The following is an 8,437-nucleotide window of genomic DNA, read 5'->3' as shown; positions in this document are numbered from 1 at the left end:
ATATCCTTCTTTGTCTCTGTTAATCTTTGTTTTAACATCTAGTTTATCTGATCTGAGTATTGCTTACTCCAACTTTCTTCTGACATCCGTCTGTGTGATAAATATTTCTGCGTCACCCCACTTTCAATGTGCAGGTGTCTTCACATCTCAAATAAGTATGTTGTAGGTACTATAGAGTTGGATCTAGTTTGTTTGTTTTGTCCATTCTGACACCCTATGTATTTTGATTTGAGCATTTAGTCCATTTACATTCAAAGTAATTATTCATAAATATTTATTTAGTGCCATTTTATTACTTGTTTTGTCATTGTTTCTGGAGATTTCTCTGGTCCTTTCTTGTCTTTGTTACTTTTAGTCTTTCCTTCCCGCTCAAGGAGAGCCCTCTAATATTTATTTTTTTTAATTGAAGTTGACTTGCCCACATATAGTATAACACCCAGTGCTTATCCTGTCATGTGCCCCCCTCAGTGCCCATCACCCAGTCACCCCATCCCCCCTGCCCACCTCCTCATCTGCAACCCTTTGTTCATTTCCCAGAGTTAGAAGTCTCTCATGTTTTGCCACCCTCTCTAATTTTTCCCAGTCATTTTCTCTCCTTTCCCCTATAATTCCTTTCACTTTTCTTTTATTCCCCGTATGAGTGAAACCATATAATGATTATCCTTCTCAAATTGACTTACTTCACTCAGCATAATACCCTCCAGTTCCATCCACATTGAAGCAAATGGTGAGCATTCTTCCTTTCTAATATTTTTTGAAGGGCTGTCTAGTAATCATGAACTCCTTTAGTTTTTGTTCTGTGTCCTTCTCAGCCTATTGATAGTGATATTATTAGCTTGGAATGCCTGAGGCACTCACCTGGGCCCCCACTACCTATGGCAAGTCCCCACAGACATTTTCCCATCGAGAGCCAATATTATGGTTGGCATGGCCCTTGTGGCTCTTATTATTATTGGAAGATGTATCTCAGCAACAACTATCAAGGGACTTTGAAAAAAGAAATTTATTACTCAGAGATCTTGGAAGGCATATGGCATGCCCAAGAGCCATCAAGCAAGGTGTCAGGTAGAGATTACAGACCTGGGTACTCTCCTTACTGAGATTGAGGGTAGGCTACCTAGGATTTCTTGGCTTTACTCTTTACTCATAAATTTAAAACAGAGCAGGAATTAGGGCACAAGAGATGATAGCAGAGTTCCTTAAGTGGTCAATAATCTAGATTGCCAAGGACTTTCTAAAAAGGAAACTCAGATGGGACACCCTGGTTCCTTTTCTTATCTAGTTGTTTTAGCAGTAGTTGTATCATATAGCTGGCAATATGTTTATTCAAAATAGATGTCTTGGAAATGTATGCCTCAGCAATCAAAAGCTGATTTTCAGGCACTTACACTACAAAAACCTTGTTGAATCTTCTTTCAGAATGTATCTAGAATATTACCATTTTTACCATCCCCATAGCCTTGATCCAAGCCTACCCCCATTTCTCACCTGTAGAACCACAGTGGCCCTAACCAGTCTGGGTTCCCTGGAGGCTCCTCTAACTGAGTAGCCAGAGTTAACATGTCCTATCTCATCCCTCCCAGGTTCAGAATCCTCCATTACCTCACTCAGCACCAAAACCAAAGCCTGTATTACCAGACCAAACCTGGTCTTCTTCCTTGTGCTGCCTCCTTCCTTCCTCACCTCCTTGTTCTTCTCTTGGTTCTTCTAGAAGTTCACCTAGTCACTCACCTCCCTGCTCACCACACTACAGCCCCAGATGGTTTTTTCACCCTTCTTGAGCACCAGCCTTAGCCTTCCACTCAAAGCCTTTGCACTGACTGTTCCCTCTTCCTGGATGTTCCCTCCCCACACAACTGGGGCGTCCCTCTTTCCCTCTCCTCAGGCCCTTCTCCCACCTCACTGAGGACTTACTGAAAGTCACCCTGATCAAAATCCTGACTGCCTCCCCCAACAGCTTCTGATATACCCGCCCCTGTTTTTCTGATGTAACATACCACACATTATAGTTGTTTAATTAATGTAAACTCTAACCAGAATGGAAGTTACAGAAAGGCAGGGAATTTTGTTCACTACTCTAGCCCTAACACTCAGAACAGTGCCTGCCACAACTGGAAAGTACCAGTTAGGTTGGTGAATAAATGCACAGAAAGATGGATGGATGAATAAATGGAAATAAAACTTGACTTAATTAGTGGTTACACCATAATGACCACAAGATGGAGACATTCTTTAATATAAATTCATCCCTACCTTTCCCTTCTGTTTGTTTCCCCATCCTGATAGTACTTCACTGCCTCTTTTACCTACACACATGCCTGGGTTTTACTCTCCGTGTGTGTGTGTGTGTGTGTGTGTGTGTGTGTGTGTGTGTTCTCTCTTTTGAATTTTGTGTCCCCTCTTGGCCACTTGTGTACTCCTCTGTCTACAGAGGCTCTGTTTGCAGGATGGAAGAAACAGGTTAGAACTGAAACAGATACCTCATTTATTTTTGTTTAGCCTACTGAATTTTAAAAATTTCTTTAATAGATTTTTTGCGTGTGTTTTAAATGGAAAAATAGCATGTTTGCATTTTGTATTCACGTATTTTTATGAAGCTAAATTGATTTACTTTTGGCTTCTGTGCCCTGTATAAAGTGCTGAGGTAGTGGGTCTGAATGAAATAACAGTACAAATCCAAAGATGTGCTTTTTCTTTTGGACCAAACTAGTTCCTTCTCATGTGGTTTCATCTTCAGAGGTGGCCAAGTCTTTCTTGGAGGAAAATGCTTCACTTCCCCGCTCAGGTAGCGCCTGGGGAGCTCAAGTCTCATTGACTTTTCCTCCTTAACACTGACTCAATGTCACATAGGCAATGGGTCTGCTATCATTTATGCAGAAACCTGTTTGACATTTCCTTACCTGGGATGAAACCCTATAAATTATAACTCACTTCTTCTTCTTCCTCCTCCTCTTCCTCCTCCTTTTTTTATAGTCTTCGTTTCTATTTCAATTCCAGTTAGTTAATATACAGTGTAATACGTGTTTCAGGAGTAGAATTTAGTGGTTCATCACTTACACACAGTACCCCATGCTCTTAATAACAAGTGCCCCCTTTAATACCCATCACCTATTTAACCCATCCCCACCTACCCACCTCCTTCCAGCAACCCTCAGTTTGTTCTTCATAGTTAACATTCATTTTTATGGTTTCCCTCTCTTTCCCCCCATGTTCATGTGTATTCTTTCTTAAGTTCCACATATAAGTGAAATCATAGTATTTGTCTTTATCTGACTTATTTCACTTAGCATAATAGGTTCTAGCTCCACCCATGCTGCTGCAGATAGCAAGATTTCACTCTATTTGATAGCTGAGTAATATTTTATATATATAATTATATATATATTGCTGCTTCTTTATCCATTCATCTGTCAATGGACATTAAGGCTCTTTCCATAGTTTGGCTATTGTGGATGTTGCTGCTATAAACATTAGGGTGCATGTATCCCTTTGAATCAGTATTTTGTACACTTTCAGTAAATACCTGCTAGTGTAACTGGTGGGTCATAGGGTAGTTCTATTTTTAACTTCTTGAGGAACCTTTATACTGTTTTACAGAGTGGCTGCACCAGTTTGTATTCCCACCAACATTGTAAAAGGGTTTCCCTTTCCCCACACCTGTTGTTTCCTGTCTTGTTAATTTAAGCCATTCTGACATGTGAGGTACTATCTCATCATGGTTTTGATTTGTATTTCCCTGATGACGAGTGATGGTGAGGATCTTCTCATGTGTCTATTAATCATCTATATTTATTCTTTGGAAAAGTGTCTATTCGTGCCCTCTGCCCGTTTCTTAACTGGATTATTTATTTTTTGGGTGTTGAATTTGATAAATCATTTGCAGATTTGATACGAACCCTTTGTCAGATACGTCATTTACAAACATCTTCCCCCATTCTATAGGGTGCCTTTTAGTTTTGTTGACTGGTTCCTTCACTGTGCAGACACTTTTTATCCTGATGAAGTGTCAATTGTTCAGTTTTGATTTTGTTTCCCTTGCCTCCAGAGACCTGTCCACTAAGAAGTTGCTAAGACCAAGGTCAATGAGTTTTCTGTCTGTGTTCTTCTCTAGGATTTTAATGGTTTCCTGTCTCACATTTATTTTTTTATAAATTTATTTTTTTATTGGTGTTCAATTTGCCAGCATATCGAATAACACCCAGTGCTCATCCCGTCAAGTGCCCACCTCAGTGCCTGTCACCTGTCTCACATTTAGATCTTTCATCCATTTGAACTTATTTTTGTGTATGGTGTAAGAAAGTGGTTCAGTTCCATTCTTTTGCATGCAGCTGTCCAGTTCCCTCAACACCATTTGTTGAAGAGACCGTCTTTCTCCCATTGGATATTCTTTCCTGCTTTGTTGAAGATAAGTTGACTATCAAGTTGTGGGTCAATTTCGGAGTTCTCTATTCTGGTCCACTGTCTGTTTTTGTGCCAGTACCATACTGTCTTGATGATCACAGCTTTGTAATACAGCTTGAATTCTGGAATCTCAATGCCTCCAGCTTTGCTTTTCTTTTTCAAGATCGTTTTGTCTATTCAGGGTCCTTTGTGGTTCCATAGGAATTTTAGGGTTATTTGTTCCAGCTCTGTGAAACATGCTGGTGATATTTTGATAGGGATTGCACTAAATGTGTAAATTACTGTGGATAGCATAAACATTTTAACAATGTTTGTTTTTACACTCCTTGAGCATGGAATGTTTTTCCATTTCTTTGTGTCCTCTTCAATTTCTTTCATAAGTGTTCTGTAGTTTTCAGAATGCTGATGATCCCTAGGAATCTTATGTTCTTTCGGAGGCCCCTGACCTCATGGAATCTCTCTCCTGAGATGCAGATGCTGCTCTCTAGCCCCATATTCTTACCCACAGAATATAGTGATCAATTGGCTGCCACACCCATGAATGACTGCCGTGCTCTCTTGGAGGTATGACTGTTGCTTATTCCAGAAGAGAATGAAGTTCAGGGAAAGAGTAGCAAAACAGGGAAATAATCAGTAGAAAAATGAAAGGAAAATTGGGGAAAAGAAATGGGAAGGTAATGGGCATAGATGAGAAGGATGCAGAGAAGAAAAAGAATAATGGGTTATACCTATTAAGTATACACTGTGTATTGACACTGTGCCAACCACTTCGTACGGGAGCAATAGTTGAAAAGTTTTTCTCAATGCCTAAAGTCATTTACTCTATAACCCTTTGCTATGGGTTGAATTGTGTTCTGCCAAAATTAATATGTTGGAGTTCTAGTCTTCAATACCTCAGAACTTTACTGTATTTGGAGACATAGCCTTTTAGGATGAGGTCACTATAGTGGGCCCTAATCCAATCAGACTGATATCCTTATAATAGATGATTGGGACACAGACACTGCCTTAGTCCATCTGAACTGTTACAACCAGATAACACACAACCGATGGCTTATAAACAATGGAAATTTATTTCTCACAGTTCTGGAGCCTGGAAGACCAAGACCAAGCTCCAGACTTGGACCAGCAGACTCAATGTCTGTTAAGGATTCTCTTCCAGGTTCATAGACAGCCATCTCATTGTGTCCTCACACAGTGGAAGGGGCAAGGGAGCTCTGTGGAGCCTCTTCTATAAGGGCACTGATGCTATTCATGAGGGTGGCAAGCTTTGAAAGTCCCCACTATCCAATACCATTGCTTGGGAGTAGGGTGCACAAACATCCAATATATAGCAGACACATGTAGAGGAAGGATCATGTGAAGACACAGGGAGAAGACAGCCCAAGAGAGAGACCTCAGAAGACAACAGTGTTGAGGGCACCCTGGTCTCAAACTTCCAGCTTCCAAAACTGAGAAAAGTAATTTTTTATTGCTTAAGCCACCTTGTTCATGTTACTTTGTTGTGGTAGTCCAAGCTGACTGATGTGTCCAGGACTTGGTTATTGGTTGAGAGGCAGGATGGCACAGAGAATAAAGTCCCAGATTGTAAATTGACAATTTGGGTTAGAGTCTCCATCCTGTTGCCACTTTTTCTTTGTAAAACGTATGTGGTGGTAACAGCAACACCAGCCCACTTGAGCTGATGTGACCTCCTTGGAGTTGAATCAGCACAGGATTTCCCATTATTACCCTAAGGGTTTCCTTATCAAAGGTCTCCTGTGTAGGCTCTATTTTGATTTACTGCCTTTCTGGGGACTTTGCTGTTTAACCATTTTTTAGCCTACCATTTCCCCAGTGGGAACTTCACTTTCATACACACTCCTTCCTCAAGCCCTGTCTCAGTTTACCACCTTTGTGTACCAGTTTTGACTCTACCTCCTTTTTCCTCCCTGAATTTTCCTGCCCCTCTGATTATTTGTGCTTAGAATTCCGTGCAGTTACATGCAATCCTTTCATTATTCTCTGTGTATTAGCTCCTTATCCCTGAGGGAGAACCCTGTGTCTTTTACAGTTTCCATCACTGTGCTGAGCACACAGTGAGAATATGCATAAAACGAGTCCTGGACATATAAACTCTGCACGCTGCCTGCTCAAAAGCCCAGGGAAGAGAAAATGGAGACATAGTCCCAAGGAGAAAGCCACAGTCTATGTAGATTTCAGGCTCAGATAAGCTTATAGAGTGCGAGGGCCCCAGCACGATACAGACAACAGATTGCTTCCCAGAAGGTCATCATTACGTGTGAGGTATTCTTTTCTTTTATGCAACTTACTGCACCCTGTAGGAAACTGAATTTGGAGAATCAAGAGATCCATATGAGCAGGTATCACGGTGTCCATTGTGTTCAGCACCATGAGGACATCATAGTTTGGATCCTGTAAGGGTTATTCCTGACCCCTCTGCTTCCTCATGGCATCACATGAAGAATGGTTGTGACTGCCCCTGACTTGTGGGACACAGCCTGAGATGCTATCTAATATTTCCTTACTTATTACTTGGGTTGAAGAAAGAATCCATTAGATGAATGAATAAGATTTTTTTTAAATATATTTAATTTATTTTTTTATTCATGAGAGACACAGAAAGAGAGAGAGAGAGAGGCAGAGACACAGGCAGAGGTAAAAGCAGGCTCCATGCAGGGATCCTGATGTAGGACTAGATCCCAGGATTCCAGGATCACTCCCTGCGCCAAACGCAGGTGCCAACCACTGAGCCACCCAGAGACCCCCCTTCAATAAGATTTTTTTTAACCTGAGTTACTAATAAAGATTACAAACATACTTAAGGAAATATCAGCAACTTAATTCTGCAATGTCTGGAGAATGTTGGGGAGGGGATACATCAGAGGACTCCAACTTTTTCAGGTTTGTAGAATTATGAGCTTGGAAGTGTGCAAACTTCAAAGCAAGACTTTGAGCAAGAAGGGACCAGTCAAGATTGATGAGGTGATGAACATCAGTGGGGATCTCCATTGCTTTGTTCTGTACAGTTGGTACGGATTTTTATGTTATTCAATATACTTATATTCCTCAAGTTGAGGACAGTTTCAGTAGCACAACCCATGGCAAAAATCATAAATATTGGACTATCTGCCAAAAGAAAAATCCAAGAGTTAGTCTTCTCTCTTATCTTGTCTCCCCTCTTCACCCACGTCCTATCCTATCTGCCTCCCTTGGGGAAGAAAAGGGTACACAGAATGCCCCAGAATTCCCCTCTGCCTTCTGTGAAAGAAGCAAGAACCACAGCTCCATCTCTGTCCAGGGACCAAGCCTTAGTTCCCTTTGGGCCCGACATCTCAGTTTAGGATGAATCCCAAAGGGCCCCTGCTGTGTCAGATGCATAGCTGAGATTGGAGTCTGTACCTTCTGACGAGGCGAGAGATAGTTGGAAGAGAGGAAAAAGCCTGAGGTCAGAACTCATGTATTCACCTAAACAGCCCCTTGGTACCTGTTGTTTTCTATCTGAATGGCATCTGTGCATCTTATTACAAGTCCATACTTTTCTCCTCCTCAGGAAAATGGCAAGTCCTTCTGCAGATTTCAGAATCATATCATGCTTATTCATGGGGTTTGGGTAATAGCAATAATGGTAGTGATGAAAAAAAACAGAACTGAGGTATCACCCTCTTTGTTGAAGAGGGTGATGGCCAATGACCCAAGTTCCCATTCGAGGAGATCATGATATGACATGTTCCCAAGTGTCAGACTTTCCTGTGGAAAGCAGTTGTGTTCTCTTCATCTTCCCTCTCCTCTCCTCGTCCTCTCCTCTCCCCCTTCTCTCTTCTGACAGATGGCTCCCTCCAAACTTTGGAGAGTGAACTAGGACTTGGCCCTGTATCAGCCTTTGCTGTACATAGTAGTTAGTCTCTAGGATGGCCTGCGATCTCTTAGTATTCATGTCCTTGTATACTCTTCTCCCATGTTGTATCAGAGTTGATCTGTGCAACCAACAGGATACAACAGAAGTGAAGAAATGTTCCTTCTGATATTTGATTAC

General features: G+C 41.3%; 1 long non-coding RNA gene across 2 annotated transcripts in view; it reads right to left on the bottom strand.

Moving 5' to 3' along the window:
- Nucleotides 1-7,075: 7,075 nt before the first annotated feature.
- LOC119864456 overlaps nt 7,076-8,437 on the bottom strand; it is a 42,442-nt gene continuing 41,080 nt past the window's right edge. Inside the window, exon 6 of one of the 2 annotated variants that reach the window (XR_005387049.1) lies at nt 7,076-8,378. This is a non-coding gene — a long non-coding RNA (uncharacterized LOC119864456). The remainder of the gene's footprint in view (nt 8,379-8,437) is intronic. The other variant, XR_005387048.1, reaches the window with a different exon arrangement.

This window comes from Canis lupus, unplaced genomic scaffold, assembly GCF_011100685.1.
Source record: "Canis lupus familiaris isolate Mischka breed German Shepherd unplaced genomic scaffold, alternate assembly UU_Cfam_GSD_1.0 chrUn_S1784H1981, whole genome shotgun sequence".
NCBI classification, from domain to species: Eukaryota; Metazoa; Chordata; class Mammalia; order Carnivora; family Canidae; genus Canis; species Canis lupus.
Note: the sequence above shows the minus strand (reverse complement) of the source record. Positions and strands in the feature narration are given on the sequence as shown.